Source organism: Balaenoptera ricei, chromosome 4 (assembly GCF_028023285.1).
Source record: "Balaenoptera ricei isolate mBalRic1 chromosome 4, mBalRic1.hap2, whole genome shotgun sequence".
In the NCBI taxonomy this organism is placed as follows: domain Eukaryota; kingdom Metazoa; phylum Chordata; class Mammalia; order Artiodactyla; family Balaenopteridae; genus Balaenoptera; species Balaenoptera ricei.
The window spans coordinates 105118352-105140536 of NC_082642.1; the positions used below are offsets into that span (position 1 = coordinate 105118352).

General features: G+C 39.9%; 1 pseudogene; it reads left to right on the forward strand.

Annotated features, from left to right (window-relative positions):
- The first annotated feature begins 1146 nt into the window (after positions 1–1146).
- LOC132364400 (inosine-5'-monophosphate dehydrogenase 1-like) lies at positions 1147–6642 on the forward strand (annotated as a pseudogene).
- The last annotated feature ends 15543 nt before the right edge of the window (positions 6643–22185 follow it).

Sequence of the window (22185 nt, forward strand, 5' to 3'; positions counted from 1 at the left end):
TTTTCAATCTATATTCCAGCTCTAGTTTGACCTAAAGCTATAGTAAAGTTTTTCCCTCTGTACACAAGGATTTGTTTCTATTATATACCAGTAGCACCCAGGCCTCTAACTGCCTCCCTGAAGACAACTTATAATACCGTAAAAATCACCCCTACGAAAATAATCAGGAGACCAAAGCAAAATAAGCACATTTGCCATTGTTTTTCAATATTATTGTATCCTTAACATAGTCCTGAAAAAGTTTTAGTAAACATGCTTTTTTTGCAGTAGTTGACAATTTTAGAGAAAAAGAAATGCTCCCCACCCCACTACCATCCTCCTTTGTTAATAGAGAGCTTTTGGTTTTGCTTTTGTTTCTTTTACTTGCTTATGTTATTTATTTGCTTTGTTTTGATTTTCTTATAAGCATTTTGAATATCTTTCATTTTGGTTATACATTAGATCCTAACTTTCTCAAATTTTAATCAAAATGCTATTTTTGGTGTTATTTTAATTGTAAACAAACTCTTACTCCTTGGTCTGTTTTCTACCAAAGTGAAACAAGTTGTGGCATTTAATATTTAATTAAAAAGTACCTTGAACTACATTGTATACCTTTAAACTGGTTTCTCACTCTCCCAGTTAACAACACATCTTGCTTGAACATTGTGGTTCTCAACTCACAAAAATAAAGTCCTAAAAAGATATTTTACCAGTTATCCAAATATATATTCTATATTTAATTCATTTTTTTCAACAAATATTTCTTGAATAATTATCATATTCAAGGCACCATGCTAAGCACTGGTCATTCTAGGAATACAATAAACGTGGTACCCTCCTCTCAGAGTTTACAAACCAATGAGAAAGACAAAGACTAGTCAAGATAACTAATAAATAAATATAAATTTTCAAACTGTAAAAATTTCCATGGGGGAAAATTTCAGTGACAGAAAAGTGGGGACTTACACAAATGAGAGTATTAGAAAGTGGTGCTGATCAGCTATCACTTGAACTGAAACTGAAGGGATGGAAAGGAGTTAGTCATTGAAAACAGGAAGTAAAAGAGCTTCAGGAAAAGAGAGCAGTCTGTACAAATAGATGTCCCCAGTGTGGATTATAGCTGGGCATCTCTGAAACATTAAAGATGTCCAGGCTGATAGGGACATGGTAGTCAAGGAACGAGGAGATAAGGTTGAAGAGGTAAGCAGGGAGTCTATAGTTTATTATAAAGGATTTAGATTTTTTTTTTTGCCCTAAGTACAAAGTAACCTTCAGAAAATGTTTTAAGTTGGGAAGTGACATAACCAGATTCACACATCCAGATATATAGATGTAGATATGTACACATACATACATATATTAAATTTTTAATCACTATACTTGTTCTTTGGAAGTGGATTGGAGATAGACAACTATGGAAACAGAGAGGCCTTTTGGGAGACTATTCTAGAAGTTCTGCTGAGAGATCATGGGCACTTGGACAAGGATGGTGGCAGCAGGGATGGGAGGAATAGACCAAATTCAATAGATATTTTGGAGGCAAAAATTAAAGGAATTTCGGAGAGATTGGATGTGGAAGATGAGGGAGAGAAAGGAAACAAGGGACACTGTATCTTTCATCCACTTGGATCAGAAGAGATTGAGTGACTGTGAGGCTGAGACTTAAAAATTAAAAAAGAAGGATGTAGAGTTTGGAGTTGCAGAAGGAAAAGCAGCTGTCCTTTAGCAAAAGAAATGTTCTCCTAATGTCTGCATTAAATACAAGGTGAAAATAAGTAACAAGAGCCTTCTTAGTTTGAATTTGCACCTTAGCACCCAAGTTTGCAGTTCCTTTAGCCACTCTTAATGATTTAAAGAACCTTGGGAATTCCCTGGTGGTCCAGTGGTTAGGACTCGGCACTTTCACTGCCAGACCCAGGTTCAATCTCTGGTTGGGGAACTAAGATCTCGCAAGCCACGGGGTGCAGCCAAAAAACTAAAAAAATTAAAAAAATAAAGAACGTTTACACAACTCTGATATCAAGAGTCATGGCTACCCAAAAGGTAAGGAAGTGCTTTAAAAAGGTTGGGGACAAAAACAAAAAAGGATGGGGACATGTCAAAAGAACAAAGAGGCTCTGCACCAAGTGTGCCCTTTCTTTTTGTGTTTAAGTTAGAGTTGATATGGTTAACATAATATGGGTTCCCAAGGATGCCCGCATCCTAATCCGTGCGAATATGTTGCTTTACACGATAAAAGTGATTTTTCAGATGTGATTAAGTTAAGCATCTTGACAGTGGGAGATTATCCTGGATTATGCATGTGGGCCCAACGTAATCACAAAGGCTTTTTAAGAGGGAGGCAGGAGGGTCAGGATCAGAGAGGAGATATGACAACAGAGGCAGAGGTAGGATTGATGCAGGGCCAAGGAATGTGGGCAGCCTTTAGAAGCTAGAAAAGACAAAAAAACCAATTCTCCCCAAGAGCCTCCAGAAGGAACGCAAACCTCCTGATGCCTTGATTTTAGCCCAAGATTAATTTTTGGACATCTGACCTCCAGAACTGTAAGAGAATAAATGTGTGTTGCTTTAAGCCACTGAATTTGGGATACTTTGTTACAGAAGCAATAGGAAAGAAAGCAGTTAGCTTTCTGGCACATGACTGAAAGCCACCTAATCCTATGAACAATTCAAAACCAGTTGTGCAGTAAGGAGATCAACCTCCTGGATAGACCCCCACGCTCACGAAAAAATACAGAGCCTCTGGAGTGAGGTTATTACAAATGTGATTCCAGTTTCAAATTTGATTTTTAAATGGAATCAAGATTGACTTTTGATGGTATAGTTATTTTGAGTATATTTGACCACCATGGTACAATTGTTCATCCAAACAAAATAAAAGTGCTCCTATTGGAACAAATGTAGATTTCCTGCAGATCTTGTTAAATATCTACATTGATAATCACCACAAAGTCAAAAAAGTACAGAAGAAAACTCCTATGGGGCATTTACTAACAATGTTAAGTTGATTAGAGGAATGTTTTAAGAGTATGAGGTCAATCAAGAATGTAAACTTTATAATGAATGACCTCAAGGTTGACTTTTAGTTTTCTTTTATGTTGACCTGTCCTTCAAAGGAAAGTGAGACAATTTTTTAGAGTAGAAAGAGGCAAGTGTTGGGAATATTGGGAAACAGTCTTCTACTATAAGGAACATGAAGGGAAAAGTCGGTCGTGTATCCATGGCTTGAAGGGAAAACAGAGTAATTTAGAGAAAAGGACTGGAGTTGTGCACCTCACAACCCTGCCCATAAGGCCTCTGCTTGGCCATCTGTCCGCTTCCTCATCTCTTATCTCAAATTTAATGTGGAAAATAAGAAAAAAAGACCAAGAGGTAAAGAAAAAGAAAATAGCATGATGGAAGGATAATTCTATTTATTTTCAGCCACTTCAATTTGGACAAGGCTGCCCTACCAAAACACTCAATTGGTTGAAGGGAAAAAGTGAACAAAGGAAGAATCAGAAGGACAGTAGAAACATAAAAGATCAATTAACTTCCTCATACAGTCTAGAAACAATGAATCTCAAAGGAATAATCTAGAAATATTCTTTTATTTGTTCATTTAGCAATATGTCCAGTTGTTACTATCCCAGATGCTGGGGACATGGGGAGGGGGAAGGTTGAGATTAGGGAGTAGACAGGCTAACCCTTCCCTGTGGGAACAGGGACCTGATCATTCTTATTCACTGCTGCATACCCAGCACTGAGACATAACAGGTGCTCAATAAACATGTGCTAAATGAAGAAGAAATACAGTGAAGTCAAGGCTAGCCATTCTTACGGAGAAAAGACAGAAAATGAAAGAGTTGATACAACACATGATACTAATCAAATCAATGATACAGGTAATATTTATCTTGGGGTAAGAGAGGAGAGAATTTTGTTTCACACCTGAAATAGCAGAGTTTAGTAGCCATTCCCCTACAATACATGTTAACCTAGCAGTTCTCACTGTATTGGGAGTATTGCTGGTATGTCAGTGCCTAAAACGGCACTGTCCAATACAGTAGCCATTAGCCACAGATGGCTATTCAGATTTAAATTAATTAACATTTAATTTAATTTAAAATTCTGTTACTCATTTGCATTAGCCACAGTTCAATAGCCACAGGAGCCTAGTGGCTACCATCGTCATAGAAAATTCGACTGTACAGCTCTCTTCCACACCATGCTACATTAAAACATAAAGTAGCCAGAATTTTACAAATGAGAGAAATAAGACATGGTGCATACACACACACACACACACACACACACACACACACACAGAGCTAAATGGTTCCATATCAACTCAGCATCTAGAGGAGGCAAATCAACTTTGTTTCTGATAAATCTCACTTCCTCCCAAATACAGCTGAACCTTGAACAACCCAGGTTTGAACTGCATGGGTCTACTTATACCCAGATTTTTTTCAATAAATATATTGGAAAATTTCTTGGAGATTTGAAAAAATTCATAGACAAACTATATAGCCTAAAATATCAAAAAATTAAGAAAAAATTAAGTATGTCACAAATGCATAAAATATATGTAGGAACTAGCCTATTTTATCATTTACTGCCTTAAAATATACACATATCTATTATTAAAAAGTTAAAGTTTATCAAAACTTATGCATATAAACACTTACAGATTATTAATTCATTAGTGTATGTAATAGGCTACCATGAAGCAACTGTGTAAATTACTAGGCTACCATAAAGCAATCATATAACTGCTTCTTTGTTATCAATGCAAGAATCATTATACCTGTAAATAAATATGAATTTCTTTTTCACATTATTTTTTTTCATTGTTTTTTTTTGGTCGTGCCATGCGGCATGCCTAATCTTAGTACCCCGACCAGGGATCAAACCAGTGCCCCTTGCAGTGGAAGCTCGGAGTCCTGACCACTCGACCACCAGGGAATTCCAATTTTTTTCATTTCTGATGTCTAGTGTTAGTGGTACATATAACATCTACAGTTTTTTGTATCATTTAAGACAATAATGGGGGCTAAAGTCGACAAGATGCTAGCAGGGGGCATGAGGGTGGTTCAGTCCTGACATGGCACGGGGCTCAGAGGCTCTGCTCCTCTCCCCACCCCCTGTGATGCTTCCCCTGGCGTGGCAGGCCCTGCCCTTTTCAGGGACCCCTCCTCATCCAGTAACATTCACTTTCCTCTCTTCACAGAGATTTCCTGATTCTCTGAGGATTTATAGACTTCACAGCTGATGAGGTGGACCTGATTTCAGCCCTGACTTGGAAGATCACACTGAAGACACCACTCATCTCCTCCCCCATGGACACTGTGACAGAGGCTGGCATGGCCATCGCAATGGCTCTGATGGGCGGTATCGGTTTCGTTCACCACAACTGCACTCCAGAGTTCCAGGCCAACGAGGTCCGGAAGGTCAAGAAGTTTGAACAGGGCTTCATCATGGACCCCGTGGTGCTGAGTCCCTCACACACCGTGGGCGAGGTACTGGAGGCCAAGATCCAGCATGGCTTCTCCGGCATCCCCATCACTGAGACGGGCACCATGAGCAGCAAGCTGGTGGGCGTCGTCACCTCCCAAGACATCGACTTCCTCACCGGGAAGGACCACACACCCTCCTCAGTGAGGTGATGACACCGTGGAATGAGCTGGTGGTGGCTCTAGTGGGTATGACACTGAAAGAGGCAAATGAGATCCTGCAGCACAGCAAGAAAGCGAAGCTGCCCATTGTCAATGATCAAGACGAGTTAGTGGCCATCACTGCCCGCAATGACCTGAAGAAGAACCAGGACTACCCTCTGGCCTCCAAGGATTCCCACAAGCAGCTGCTGTGTGGGGCGGCCATGGGCACCCATGAGGGTGACAAACACCACCTGGACCTGCTCACCCAGGCGAGTGCTGACGTCATAGTGCTGGACTCATCCCAAGGGAACTCTGTGTATCAGATCGCCATGGTGCACCACATCAAGCAGAAGTACCCCCGCCTCCAGGTGACTGGGGGAAATGCGGTGACAGCAGCTCAGGCCAAGAACCTGATTGACGCTGGTGTGGACGGGCTGCGTGTGGGCATGGGCCGCGGCTCCATCTGCACCACCCAAGAAGAAGTGATGGCCTGTGGTCGGCCCCAGGGCACTGCCGTGTACGAGGTGGTTGAGTACACCCGGCGCTTCGGGGTGCCAGTCATAGCCAATGGTGGCATCCAGACCGTGGGGCATGTGGTCAAGGCCCTGGCCCCTGGAGCCTCCACTGTGATGATGGGCTCCCCGCTCGCTGCCACCACCGAGGCCCCTGGAGAGTACTTCTTCTCGGATGGTGTGAGGCTCAAGAAGTACCGGGGCACGAGCTCGCTGGACGCCATGAAGAAGAGCAGCAGCAGCCAGAAGCGCCACTTCAGCGAGGGAGATAAGGTGAAGATCATGCAGGGCGTCTCGGGCTCCATCCAGGACAAAGGCTCCATTCAGAAGTTCGTGCCCTACCTCACAGTGGGACCCAGCACGGCTGCCACGATTTTGGTGCCCGTAGCCTGTCTGTCCTGCGGTCCATGATGTACTCAGGAGAGCTCAAGTTTGAGAAGAAGACCACGTCAGCTCAGATGAAGGGTGGTGTCCATGGCCTGCACTCTTACGAGAAGCGGCTGTACTGAGGACAGTAGTGGAGGCCAAGGCAGTAGAGGGGTTGTGTCCCAGGGTCCCTCTTTGGGCACAGCCTCCCTCCATAACTGAGTCGTCCACAGATTTGCACAATTGGTTCCCCAGCTCCTTTCCAGGGAGAGAGGAGAGGAGGCCCTGAGGCTCTGCGGCCCCTCCCTGAGCTTCCGCCACAGGGTCAGGACTGCTCCCAGGCCGGGCTGTCCTGGGATCCCCCCAGGTTCCCCCTTCTTCAGTTCCCCTGAACCCTGCACCTGCCTCAGGTCTTTCTCACTGCAGCCTGCTCCGGCCCAACTCCCACCCCTGGGACAGGTGGCCCCCCGGCTTCTCCTGTAGGGCACCTCCCTCCCTAGCCCCACCCCAGAAATGGTGCTCCCCTGGCCCTGCCTCTGGCCCCTTCCTGGGCTGCTTCCCCCTCAACCATGTGGCACTTCTGGGCTCCTGACCTAGGCCAGAGGAAGGTCTCTGCCCCATCCCTGGCCCTGGGGAGGAGGCTGCCCGTTATTCCTGATTCACCCCCGTCCCCAGGTGTACCGTTCCTGCCCTCTCCTCTCAGCTGCAGTTGAAGGTTTTAACTTTGCACACTTTGGGGTCACAGTTGCATCACTGTATGTTAAATAATCTGAATAAATCAAGAGGTTTCAACGCCTCCGCAAAAAAAAAATAATAATGAGGTAGGTACTAACAGATGATTCATCTTGTAAACAGATGACATAAACCTATGGTATCGCTAAATACAGTACAGTACTGTAAGGGTATTTTCTATTCCTTATAATTTTCTTAATAACATTTCCTTCTCTCTAGCTTACTTTATTGTAAGAATACTGTATATAATACATGTAATATACAAAACACGTGTTAATAGACTGTTTATCAGTAAGGCTTCCAGTCAACAGTTGGCTATTAGTAGTTAAGTTTTTGGGGGGTCAAAAGTTATATATGGATTTTCGACTGCACAAGGGGTCGGTCCCTCTCACACCCACATTGTTCAAGGGTCAAATGTATTTTTATTTATTAAGTTAGTAAAGATAATTTTGTACACATAGGTCTAGCAACCACTGGGAAACACCAGAACTATATATTATCACGTATTTGTACCCAGTCTTTCAAAACCCAATACAATCTTTTTTTTAAACATCATCTGTCATTCTTTTTTTTTTTTAATTTTATTTATTTATTTATTTGGCTGCATCAGGTCTTAGTTGCAGCACGCAGGATCTTCATTGCGGCATGTGGGATCTTTCGTTGCGGCGCACAGGCTCCTCTCTAGTTGTGGCACACGGGCTCAGTAGCTGCGGCGCGTGGGCTTAGTTGCCCCGCAGCATGTTGGATCTTAGTTCCCCGACCAGGGATGGAACCCACGTCCCCTGCATTGGAAGGTGGATTCTTAACCACTGCACCACAGGGAAGTCTCCCAATACAATCTTATCAAGCAATAGCTGCCAAATCCTGACATTTGTGGACTTGCCTACACCTGTTATGGACACTGGGTGAAAACCTTGTAGCAAGTTGACAATTCACCTTTAGAATTCCCTGTGTGCTGGAATTTAGTAACAGATCTGTCAAGCCACAATTACCAAGCCAAAGTTGCATTTTATTTCCAAATGCCCATAGAAGCATTTTTATTCAAACTGGCAAGTGTCTGGTTTAAAAAAGTTATTCCTTAGATTCTGCACTTCATGAGGTTATCTAATAGACAGAGATTGGTTCACCAATTAGGTGAAATCTGCATTTTCCTAAATCATAAAATGAGCTGACTGAGGTTTAGTTAGCTGGAAATCCCTTGGTAAATTATAAAAAGTGAGACATAAACAGGACAAGCACCATTGCATAATGACTAATTACAAAAGTGAATGACTTTATGACAAAATGAGAGGTTAATTTGAAAACGCACCTGGAAATGAAAAACAAAACAAAGCTTAAAATAAAAAGAAACATAATACACTAACTTGGATATATGTGTGTGTGTGTATATATATATGATTTAATAGCTGTATTTGTTAAATACAAAAGGAAAAGAGGGTCAGACTATGAGTAAATCTGGAAATACTTGCATATCCTCTTTGCCTTAATTAACTCATCCCTACAGTGGGTATCAGTGAGTTCCCTCTTCTTAATAAGGATTATATAAGACCACCATGGAAATAAACTTCGGAAAGGATATAACCCTTGGAGAAAGTAGCACTAAATTATTTACAAACTGCCCAAGTTAAAAAGAGTGGAAGATAAAGAACTCTAATTATGCAAGAGGTCAGTAGCTCTTTTGCAAACATGAACATAAAAGGACTTCCACAGGGACTGGCAAATCCTGGACCATTAAACATTCTCCTAAAAACCTAAAACCCTCGCTTTGCAAAGGGAACACCAAGTGACCATTCTTTTTTTTTTTAAATAGATCTTTATTGGAGTATAATTGCTTCATAATACCATGTTAGTTTCTGTTGCACAACAAAGCAAATCAGCCATATGAGTAAGAAAGCACAAGAGATCATATTTTCAAATGGGCAATGTAATGAATGATATGATAAAGGTTTTTCATGCCTTACTAATTTTGATGATAGACGTCACATTTGATTAGCCTGGTTAAGTGTCCATTGTCAAGAGCAGCTTAGGTAGAAAGAAATGTCCTCTCTTACTGTCGAACTGTCACTTAGATTTATTTAGAATTTCATCCCTATTTAAAGTTCTCACATCAGGGTACAAATTAAAGGCCTTCCCCCAAATGCTTTAAATACTGGAAGGGAACTCCAATATATAGTTATTGAAGGCAAAAAGGAATTTTAGTAACTTTTTATTTTATAATAAATTTTTTTATTTTATAAAAAAATTTTTATTTTATAAAAATTTGACTTTGCATTTCTATCAAGAGGAGAAAGCAAGAACCTTGCCCCAAAGATGTGTTGTTAAAATACAGAACATGATACTTTCCTGCCAATGGACCTGCCTAGATGGCAGGCGGAAAAGAAACAACTCGAGTTCCTGCTATCCAATATTTGAGGCTAACTTAAATAAATCTCACTGGCATATAATAAGACAGTTTAGTGTTTTATGCTCAACCACTATAACTCAAAAATAATAATAACTATCATTCATTGAGCAGTTAGTTTATGCCAGGCACAAGATTGAGTGCATTGCAAATATAATTAATGGCTGTATTAGATGATTATTATCCCAATATTCAGATAAAAATTTTGAGACTCAGAGTTTAAAACATACAGCATGGTCAAATCACTGGAAACCAGCAGAGATGGGATTTATATAACACAGTCAAATCCTGACTCTAAAGTTTGGTTGTTCCTATATTGTTTCTTAAATTGTCCACAAAACACGTTTACGCATTTTTTTTTTTTTAATTTAGGAGGAAAACAGATTTTTATTCCCCAGTTTCCTTACTGCTAAAATGATATTGGGGGAATTCCCTGGCGGTCCAGTGGTTAGGACTCCACAATTCCACTGCAGGGGGCCCGGGTTTGATCCCTGGCCAGGGAACTAAGATCCCATAGGCCACCTGGGGTGCAACCAAAAAAAAGAAAAAGAAAAAGAGAGAAAAAAAAACCTCCAAAAATAAAATGGTATTGGTACTGTCTTCTTTGATTGATTCTCATGTAGGTTAAAATTGAAGTAGATATGTAAACCTGCTTTAAAAATTAACTTTTTGGGCTTCCTTGGTGGCACAATGGTTGAGAATCTGCCTACCAATGCAGGGGACACAGGTTCGAGCCCTGGTCCAGGAAGATCCCACATGCCCCAGAGCAGCTAAGCCCGTGCGCCACAACTACTGAGCCTGCGCTCTAGATCCCGCGAGCCACAACTACTGAAGCCCGTGCACCTAGAGCCCGTGCTCTGCAACAAGAGAAGCCACTGCAATGAGAAGCCCGCTCACTGCAAGGAATAGTGGCCCCCGCTCGCCACAACTAGAGAAAGCCTGCACACAGCAACACAGCCAAAAATAAATAAATAAAATAAATTAATTTATAAAAAAAAAAAATTAACTTTTTCACAGGTCCTACGAAGGTCTTCTGTCCATCTCAGTTCCCCTACAGAAAATGGTAAGGTTTGTTACCTCCAAGAGGGAAGCCAGCTCGATGTTAAGAAAGGGTAGAAGGGAAGATTTTCATTACATGCCCTTTTACTCTTCTGAACTACTTTAATCAAAAAATAAATAAAATTTAATTAAAAATAATTTCCTCAAATGATCCATGTAGTAATAGATTATAGCTTGAGACATCAGTATGAATTCATGTCTGGCTTAATATAGGTACAGATGGTTACATATAGAAATATTCATAGATATGTGCATATACACAGCTTAGTATGCATGCATATATTTTTTGTTCTGTCAACTTAGAGGACCTAAAAAAAGTAAAGATACCCTTGTAGCAACAAGCATACCTAGTGCCCAGATCTTGGTTTCTAATATGATTTTCCAATAAAAAGAAAGGGCTCCTTCGAGAAATGGCTGATTCTAAGACTGGGGCAAGAATTACAGCAGATGAGCCTGGAGCATTTTGTAGTGTCAGAAAGTGGTGAAGTACTCAAAAAACCCAAAAAGCCACATAGATGGGGGTATATCGAATGAGTACAGAAACCACTGAATTCCCAGTGGCCAAAGCTGAAACAATTGGTAAAGAAAATAAAGTAGTACTGGATTATAAAGCAAAGTATAAAATAAATATCCATGAGTCTATACTAACATAAATAGATGACAGAATAAAGTAATAAATGAGGGAGAAGAGACAAGTCTTTTGTGCAGAAGAATTCCAAATAATTTATGTAGATATTCTGCCCTCAAGGAAGGGGAATACACCTCCCCATTCCTTAGGTGAGGACTGCAAATAGTGGCTTTCTTCCAAAGAGTACAGCATGGAAAGTGGGGAAAAGAATAACTTTACAGTGGAAAAACCTGAGAAACAAACACTACTTCAGCCAGATGATCAAGCTCAACATCAACAGTCATAAATCATGTCGATAGTATGTAGCCTTACTATGGTGAGATGACCACTTTACCTCTGTGGTCTTTCTCCCAGTAACCCATAATCCCAGTCTTATCATGAAAAAAATATCAAAGTCCAATAGTAGAACATCCTACAAAACATCTAACCAGAACTTCTCAAAAATGTCAAGGTAATCGAAAACGAGGAAAATTTGAAAAGCTGCCATAACCAAGAGAAGTCTAAAGAGATATGACAACTAAATGTATGTAGAATCCTGAATGGGGTCCTAGAAAAGGGACATTAGGTTAAAAACTAAAGCAATATAAATGAACTACGAACAATAGTTAGTAATCATGTATTGATATTGGTTCGTTAATTATGACAAGTGTATTGTACTAATGAACAATAGTAATAACAGGGGAAACAAGGTGTGGGGTATTGGACTATCTACAATATCTACTATCATCTCAATTTTTTCTGTAAATCTTAAACTATTCTAAAAAATAAAACCTGTATTAAAAAATGAGAAAACGTAAAACAATGGTTTTCAGACATTGGAAAACAGGCGTCACAGGGCAGTGACACTTGAGAGAAGGTAGACAAACAATGTAAACCCTAAGATTTCCCAGCGCTCTTCCTATAGAGTATGTGCGAGCTGCAGCTCAGGAAGGGAGACCCTAACAAAAGTCACAGGTCCCTTGAGTCAAAAAGACTAAGTTCAGAGACTGGGGACTCCAAGATAGCTAGAATGTACAGAGCAGATTAGAGGGAGCTTCAGAGATCTGTAGAAAATTGCCCTTGATTTATCAGCTGTGCACTGATTAGCACATGCGTGGAAGAAGACTATCCAGAGCCAGGGAAAGAATACCAGAAGGAATCAGGTAAAACAATACTACTCAAAACCATCTAAAGATTCAATGCAATCACTATCAAAATTCCTATAGCATTTTTTACAGAAATAGAAAAAACAATCTAAAAACATCTAAAATTCATATGAAACCAAAAGACCCTGAATAACCAAAGCATCCTGAGAAAGAACAAAGCTGAGGGTATCAGATTTCTTGATTTCAAACTATATTACAAACCTATAGTAACACTATGATACAGGAGTAAAACACTATGATAATGGAGTAAAAAGGGACACATAGACCAATGGAAAAGAATTAAGAACCTCAAAATAAAGCATGTATTTACAGTCAACTAATATTTGACAAGGAAGCCAGGAATACTCAATGGAGAAATAATGGTCTCTTCAATAAATGGTATTGGAAAAACTGGATAATCACATGCAGAAAATAAAATTGGATCCCTGTCTTATACCAGTCACAAAAAAATTAACTCAAAATATATTCTAAAATTTTTATGAGAAAAATGGTTTATTTTTATTTAATTTTTGAATTTTATTTTATTTATTTTTTATACAGCAGGTTCTTACTAGTTATCCATTTTATACATATTAGTGTATATATGTCAATCCCAACCTCCCAATTCATCACACCACCACCACCACCCCCGCCACTTTCCCCCCTGGGTGTCCATACGTTTGTTCTCTACATCTGTGTCTCACTTTCTGCCCTGCAAACCGGTTCATCTGTACCATTTTTCTAGGTTCCACATACATGCATTAATATATGATATTTGTTTTTCTCTTTCTGACTTACTTCACTCTGTATGACAGTCTCTAGATTCATCCAAGTCTTTACAAATGACCCAATTTCATTCCTTTGTATGGCTGAGTAATATTCCATTGTATATATGTACCACACCTTCTTTATCCATTCATCTGTCAATGGGCATTTAGGTTACTTCCATGTCCTGGCTATTGTAAATAGCACAGCAATGAACACTGGGGTGCATGTGTCTTTTTGAAAATGGTTTTCTCTGGGTATATGCCCAGTAGTGGGATTGCTGGGTCATATGGTAATTCAATTTTTAGTTTTTAAGAAACCTCCATACTGTTCTCCATAGTGGCTGTATCAATTGACATTCCCACCAACAGTGTAAGAGGGTTCCCTTTTCTCCACACCCTCTCCAGCATTAGTTCTTTGTAGATTTTCTGATGATGCCCATTCTAACTGCTGTGAGGTGATACGTCAATGTAGTTTTGATTTGCATTTCACTAATAATTAGTGATGTTGAGCAGCTTTTCATGTGCTTCTTGGCCATCTGTATGTCTTCTTTGGAGAAATGTCTATTTAGGTCTTCTGCCCATTTTTGGATTGAGTTGTTTATTTTTTGATATTGAGCTATATGAGCTGTTTATATATTTTGGATATTAATCCTTTGTCTGTTGATTCATTTGCAAATATTTTCTCCCATTCTGAGGGTTGTCTCTTCATCTTGTTTGTAGTTTCCTTTGCTATGCAAAAGCTTTTAATTTTAATTAGGTCCTATTTTTTTAATTTTGTTTTTATTTCCATTACTCTAGGAGGTGGATCAAAAAAGATCTTGCTGTGATTTATGTCAAAGAGTGTTCTTCCTATATTTTCTTCTAAGAGTTTTATACTGTCCGGTCTTACATTTAGGTTTCTAATCAATTTTGAGTTTATTTTTGTGTATAGTGTTAGGGAGTGTTCTAATTACATTCTTTTTTTTTTTTTATTTTATTTATTTATTTATTTATTTATTTATTTATGGCTGTGTTGGGTCTTCGTTTCTGTGTGAGGGCTTTCTCTAGTTGCGGCAAGTGGGGGCCACTCTTCATCGCGGTGCGCGGGCCTCTCACTATCGTGGCCTCTCCTGTTGCGGAGCACAGGCTCCAGACGCACAGGCTCAGCAACTGTGGCTCACGGGCTTAATCGCTCCACGGCATGTGGGATCTTCCCAGACCAGGGCTCGAACCCGTGTCCCCTGCATTGGCAGGCAGATTCTCAACCACTGCGCCACCAGGGAAGCCCTAATTACATTCTTTTACATGTAGCTGTCAAGTTTTCACAACACCACTTAGTGAAGAAACTGTCTTTCTTCCATTGTATATCCTTGCCTCCTTTGTCATAGATTAGTTGACCATAGGTGTGTGGGTTTATCTCTGGGTTTTCTATCTATCTATTGTTCCATTGATCAATGTTTCTGTTTTTCTGGCAGTACCATACTGTTTGATTACTGTAGATTTGCAGTATACTCTGAAGTCATGGAGTCTGATTCCTCCAGCTCCATTTTTTTTCCCTCAAGACCGTTTTGGCTATTCAGTCTCAGGTGTCTCTACACAAATTTTAAGATTTTTTGTTCTGGTTCTGTAAAAAATGCCATTGGTAATTTGATAGGGATTGCACTGAATCTGTAGATTGCTTTCAGTAGTATAGTCATTTCCACAATGTTGATTCTTCCGATTCAAGAACATGGTATATCTCTGCACCTATTTGTATCATCTTTCATTTCTTTCATCAATGTCTTATAGTTTTCTGCATACAGGTCTTTTGTCTCCCTAGGTAGGTTTATTCCTAGGTATTTTATTTTTTTGTTGCAATGGTAAATGGGACTGTTTCTTAATTTCTCCTTCAGATTTTTCATCTTTAGTATATAGGAATGCATGAGATTTCTGTGCATTAATTTTGTATCCTGCAACTTTACCAAATTCATTGATTAGCTCTAGTAGTTTTCTGGTGGCATTTTTAGGATTCTCTATGTATAGTATCATGTCATCTGCAAACAGTGACAGCTTTACTTCTTTTCCGATTTGGATTCCTTTTACTTATTTTTCTTTGATTGCCATGGCTAGGACTTCCAAAACTATGTTGAATAATAGAGGTGACGGTGGACATCCTGTCTTGGTCCTGATCTTAGAGGAAATGCTTTCAGTTTTTCACCATTGAGAATGATGTTTCCTGTGGGTTTGTCATATATGGCCTTTAATATGTTGAAGTAGGTTCCCTCTATGACCAATTTCTGGAGAGTTTTTATCATAAATGGGTGTTGAATTTTGTCAAAAGCTTTCTCTGTGTCGACTGAGATGATCATATGGTTTTTCTTTTTCAAGTTGTTAATATGGTGTATCACACTGATTGATTTACGTATATTGAAGAATCCTTGCATCCCTGGGATAAATCCCACTTGATCATAGTGTATGATCCTTTTAATGTGTTGTTGGATTCTGTTTGCTAGTATTTTGCTGAGGCTTTTTGCATCTATATTCATCAGTGATATTGGTCTGTAATTTTCTATTTTTGTCATATCTTTGTCTGATTTTGGTATCAGGGTGATGGTGGCCTCCTAGAATGAGTTTGGGAGTGTTCCTTCCTCTGCAATTTTTTGGAAGAGTTTGAGAAGGATGGGTGTTAGCTCTTCTCTAAATGTTTGATAGAATTCATCTGTGAAGCCACCTGGTCCTGGACTTCTGTTTGTTGGAAAATTTTTAATCACAGTTGCAATTTCATTACTTGTGATTGGTCTATTCATATTTTCTATTTCTTCCTGGTTCAGTCTTGAAAGGTTATACCTTTGTGAGAATTTGTCCATTTCTTCAAGGTTGTCCATTTTATTGGCAGAGAGTTGCTTGTAGTAATCTCTTAGGATGCTTTGTATTTCTGTGGTGTCTGTTGTAACATCTCCTTTTTCATTTCTAATTTTATTGACTTGAGTCCTCTCCCTCTGTTTCTTGATGAGTCTGGATAATGGATTATCAATTTTGTTTATCTTCTCAAAGAACCAGCTTTTAGTTTTATTGATCTTTGCTATTGTTTTCTTTGTTTCTATTTGATTTATTTCTGCTCTGATCTTTATGATTTCTTTCTTTCTACTAACTTTGGGTTTTGTTTCTTCTTCTTTCTCTAGTTCCTTTAGGTGAAAGGTAAGATTGTTTATTTGAGATGTTTATTTGAGATGTTTGTTGTTTCCTGTTTATTTGAGATGTTTGTTGTTTCTTCTTTCTCTAGTTCCTTTAGGTGAAAGGTAAGATTGTTTATTTGAGATGTTTGTTGTTTCCTGAGGTTGGATTGTATTGCTATAAACTTCCCTCATAGAACTGCTTTTGCTGCATCCCATAGGTTTTGGATCGTCATGTTTTCATTCTCATTTGTCTTGAGGTATGTTTTAATTTCCTCTTTGATTTCTTCACTGATCTCTTGGTTATTTAGCAACGTATTGTTTAGCCTCCATGTGTTTGCGTTTTTTACGTTTTTTTCCCTGTAATTGATTTCTAATCTAATAGCGTTGTGGTCAGAAAAGATGTTGCTATGATTTCAATTTTCTTAATTTAATGAGGCTTGATTTGTGACGCAAGATGTGATCTATCCTGGAGAATGTTCCGTGCACACTTGAGAAAAAAGTGTAATCTGCTGTTTTTGGATGGAATGTCCTGTAAATGTCAATTAAATCTATCTGGTCTATTGTGTCATTTAAAGCCTGTCTTTCCTTATTAATTTTCTGCTTGGATGATCTGTCCATTGGTGTAAGTGAGGTGTTAAAGTCCCCCACTATTACTGTGTTACTGTCGATTTCCTCTTTTATAGCTGTTAGCAGTTGCCTTGTGTTTTGAGGTGCTCCTGTGTTGGGTGCATATACATTTAAAACTGTTATATCTTCTTCTTGGATTGATCCCTTGATCATTATGTAGTGTTCTTCCTTGTCTCTTGTAACTTTCTTTACTTTAAAGTCTACTTTATCTGATATGAGTATTGCTACTCCAGCTTTCTTTTGATTTCCATTTGCAAGGAATATCTTTTTCCATCGCCTCACTTTCAGTCTGTATGTGTCCCTAGGTCTGAAGTGGGTCTCTTGTAGACAGCATATATATGGGTCTTGTTTTTCTATGCATTCAGCAAGCCTGTGTCTTTTGGTTAGAGCATTTAATCTATTCATGTTTAAGGTAATTATCGATATGTATGTTCCTATTACCATTTTCGTAATTGTTTTGGGTTTGTTTTTTGTAGGTCCTTTTCTTCTCTTGTGTTTCCCACTTAGAGAAGTTTCTTTAGCATTTGTTGTAGAGCTGATTTGGTGGTGCTGAATTCTCTTAGCTTTTGCTTGTCTGTAAAGCTTTTGATTTCTCCATCGGATCTGAATGAGATCCTTGCTGGGTAGAGTAATTTTGGTTGTAGGTTCTTCCCTTCCATCACTTTAAGTATATCATGCCACTCTCTTCTGGCTTGTAGAGTTTCTCCTGAGAAATCAGCTGTTAACCTTATGGGAGTTCCCTTGTGTGTTATTTGTTGTTTTTCCCTTCCTGCTTTCAATAATTTTTCTTTGTCTTTAATTTTTGTCAATTTGATTACTATGTGTCTCAGTGTGTTTCTCCTTAGGTTTATCCTGTATGGGACTCTCTGCGCTTCCTGGACTTGTGTGGCTATTTCCTTTCCCATGTTAGGGAAGTTTTCAACTATAATCTCTTCAAATATTTTCTCTGGTCCTTTCTCTCTATCTTCTCCTTCTGGGACCCCTATAATGCAAATGTTGTTGCATTTAATATTGTCCCAGAGGTCTCTTAGGCTGCCTTCATTTCTTTTCATTCTTTTTTCTTTATTCTGTTCCACAGCAGTGAATTCCACCATTCTGTCTTCCAGGTCACTTATCCGTTCTTCTGCCTCAGTTATTCTGCTATTGATTCCTTCTAGTATAGTTTTCATGTCAGTTATTGTATTGTTCATCTTCTTGTTTGTTCTTTAATTCTTCTAGGTCTTTGTTAAACATTTCTTGCATCTTCTCGATCTTTGCCTCCATTCTTTTCCCGAGGTCCTGGATCATCTTCACTATCATTATTCTGAATTCTTTTTCTGGAAGGTTGCCTATTTCCACTTCATGTAGTTGTTTTTCTGGGGTTTTATCTTGTTCCTTCATCTGGTACATAGCCCTCTGCCTTTTCATCTTGTCTATGTTTCTGTGAATGTGGTTTTTGTTCCACAGGCTGCAGGATTGTAGTTTTTCTTGCTTCTGCTCTCTGCCCTCTGGTGGATGAGGCCATGTAAGAGGCTTGTGCAAGTTTCCTGATGGTGGGCAGAACAGGCTGTTGCTCTGGTGGGCAGAGCTCAGTAAAACTTTAATTGGCTTGTCTTCATTTGGGGGGGGGGCAGCGTTCCCTCCCTGTTGGTTGTTTGGTCTGAGACGACCCAACACTGGAGCCTACCCTGGCTCTTTGGTGGGGCTAATGGTGGACTCTGGGACGGCGCAAGCCAAGGAGTACTTCCCAGAACTTCTGTTGACAGTGTCCTTGTCCTCATGGTGAGACACCGCCACCCCCCACCTCTGCAGCAGACACTCCAACACAAGCAGGTAGGTCTGCTTCAGTCTCCTATGGGGTCACTGCTCCTTCCCCTGGGTCCCGATGCCCACACTACTTTGTGTGTGCCCTCCAAGAGTGGAGTCTCTGTTTCCCCCAGTCCTGTCGATGATTGTTCAGAAGTTAGTTGTGATTCTGGTATTCTCACAAGAGGGAGTGAGAGCACGTCCTTCTTCTCTGCCATCAAATCAGAATTTGCATTTTAACAAGATCCCCTGGTGATTTGGGTTATTCACATAAACATGAAAGTTTGAGAAGTCCTGCTTACAACTGCCATCTATAAACCAAGCAGCTCTTTGTTGGTCAGTTGAGAACTGTTTATAAGGCACTGCCCAAATGATGACAGAACCTGGCGGCGCCTCATAAAGTTTTAAAGTCAGTCCAGACACCAAATCTGCTGACACCTTGACCTTGGACTTCCCAGGCTTCTGAAATTCGCTTATTGTTTCTGTTATCTCTTGTCTGGTTGGTGATGGCCACTCTAACAGATGTGAGTTGATATCTCATTATGGTTTTGCTTTGCATTTCCCTGACGATTAGTTATGTTAATCACCTTTTCATATACCTGTGGATATCTGTATGTCTTCTTTGGCAATATGTCTCTTCAGTTCCCTTGTCCACTTTTTAATCAGATTGTTTGGATTTTGCTATTGAGTTGTATGAATTCCTTGTATATTTTGGATATTGATCTCTTATCGGAGAGATAGTTTGCAAATATTTTCTCTCATTCCATAGGTTGTCTTTTCATTTTTCTGATTGTTTCTTTTGCTGTGCAGATACATTTTAGGTTGATGTAGTCCAACTTGCTGATTTTTGCTTTTGTTACTTTTGCTTTTTATGTCATACCCGAAAAATCTTTGCCAAGACCAATGTCAAGGGAATTTTTCCTTATGTTTCCTTATGCTTTCTTCTTCTTTTATTGTTTCAGGTCTTATATATAAGTTTTTAATCTGATTGGTTCAAGACGGCGGAGTAGAAGGACGTGCTCTCACTCCCTCTTGCGAGAGCACCGGAATCACAACTCATGGCTGAACAATCATCGACAGGAAGACACTGGAACTCACCAAAAAAGATACCTCACATCCAAAGACAAAGGAGAAGCCACAATGAGATGGTAGGAGGGGCGCAATCACAATAAAATCAAAACCCTTAACTGTTGGGTGGGTGACTCACAAACTGGAGAACACTTATACCACAGAAGTCCACCCACTGGAGTGAAGGTTCTGAGCCCCACGTCAGGCTTCCCAACCTGGGGGTCTGGTAACGGGAGGAGGAATTCCTAGAGAATCAGACTTTGAAGGCTAGCAGGATTTGATTGCAGGACTTCAACAGGACTGGGGGAAACAGGGACTCCATCCTGAAGGACACATACAGAGTAGTGTGCACATTGGGACCCAGGGGAAGGAGCAGTGACCCCATAGGAGACTGAAGCAGACCTACCTGCTAGTGTTGGAGGGTCTCTTGCAGAGGTGGGGGGTGGGGGTGTCTCACCATGAGGACAAGGACACTGTCAGCAGAAGTTCTGGGAAGTACTCCTTGGAATGAGCCCTCCCAGAGTCCGCCATTAGCCCCACCAAAGAGCCCAGGTAGGCTCCAGTGTTGGGTTGTCTCAGGCCAAACAGCCAACAGAGAAGGAACCCAGCACCCAACCCCCATCACCAGACAGGTGGATTAAATTTTTATTGAGCTCTGCCCACAAGAACAACAGCCAGCTCTACCCACCACCAGTCCCTCCCACCAGGAAACTTGCACAAGCCTCTTAGATAGCCTCATGCACCAGAGGGAAGACAGCAGAAGCAAGAAGAACTACAATCCTGCAGCCTGTGGAACAAAAACCACATTCACAGAAAGAGAGACAAGATGAAAAGGCAAAAGACAAGATGAAAAGGCTATGTACCAGATGAAGGAACAAGATAAAACCCCAGAAAAACAACTACATGAAGTGGAAATAGGCAACCTTCCAGAAAAAGAATTCAGAATAATGATAGTGAAGATGATCCAGGACCTTGGAAAAAGAATGGAGGCAAAGATCGAGAAGATGCAAGAAATGCTTAACAAAGAGCTAGAAGAATTAAAGAACAAACAAACAGAGAGGAACAATACAATAACTGAAATGAAAACTATACTAGAAGGAATCAATAGCAGAATAACTGAGGCAGAAGAACGGATAAGTGACCTGGAAGACAGAATGGTGGAATTCATTGCTGTGGAACAGACTAAAGAAAAAAGAATGAAAAGAAAAGAAGACAGCCCAGGAGAACTCTGGGACAACATTAAACGCAACAACATTTGCATTATAGGGGTCCCAGAAGGAGAAGAGAGAGAGAAAGGACCAGAGGAAATATTTGAAGACATTATAGTCGAAAAATTCCCTAACATGGAAAAGGAAATAACCACCCAAGTCCAGAAAGCTCAGCGAGTCCCATACAGGATAAATGCAAGGAGAAACACACCGAGACACATAGTATTCAAATTGGCAAAAACTAAAGACAAAGAAAAATTATTGAGAGCAGCAAGGGAAAAATGACAAATAATACACAAGGGAACTCCCATAAGGTTAACAGCTGATTTCTCAGGAGAAACTCTACAAGCCAGAAGAGAGTGGCATGATATACTTAAAGTGATGGAAGGGAAGAAACTACAACCAAGATTACTCTACCCAGCAAGGATCTCATTCAGATTCGATGGAGAAATCAAAAGCTGTACAGACAAGCAAAAGTTGAGAGAATTCAGCACCACCAAACCAGCTCTACAACAAATGCTAAAGGACCTTCTCTAAGTGGGAAACACAAGAGAAGAAAAGGACTTACAAAAACAAACCCAAAACAGTTAAGAAAATGGTAACAGGAACATACATATCGATAATTACCTTAAACGTGAATGGATTAAATGCTCTAACCAAAAGACACAGGCTTGCTGAATGGATAGAAAAACAAGACCCATATATATGCTGTCTACAAGAGACCCACTTCAGACCTAGGGACACATACAGACTGAAAGTGAGGCGAAGGAAAAAGATATTCCATGCAAATGGGAATCAAAAGAAAGCTGGAGTAGCAATACTCATATCAGATAAAGTAGACTTTAAAGTAAAGGAAGTTACAAGAGACAAGGAAGAACACTACATAATGATCAAGGGATCAATCCAAGAAGAAGATATAACAGTTTTAAATGTATATGCACCCAACACAGGAGCACCTCAAAACACAAGGCAACTGCTAACAGCTATAAAAGAGGAAATCGACAGTAACACAGTAATAGTGGGGGGCTTTAACACCTCACTTACACCAATGGACAGATCATCCAAACAGAAAATTAATAAGGAAAGACAAGCTTTAAATGACACTATAGACCAGATAGATTTAATTGATATTTATGGGACATTCCATCCAAAA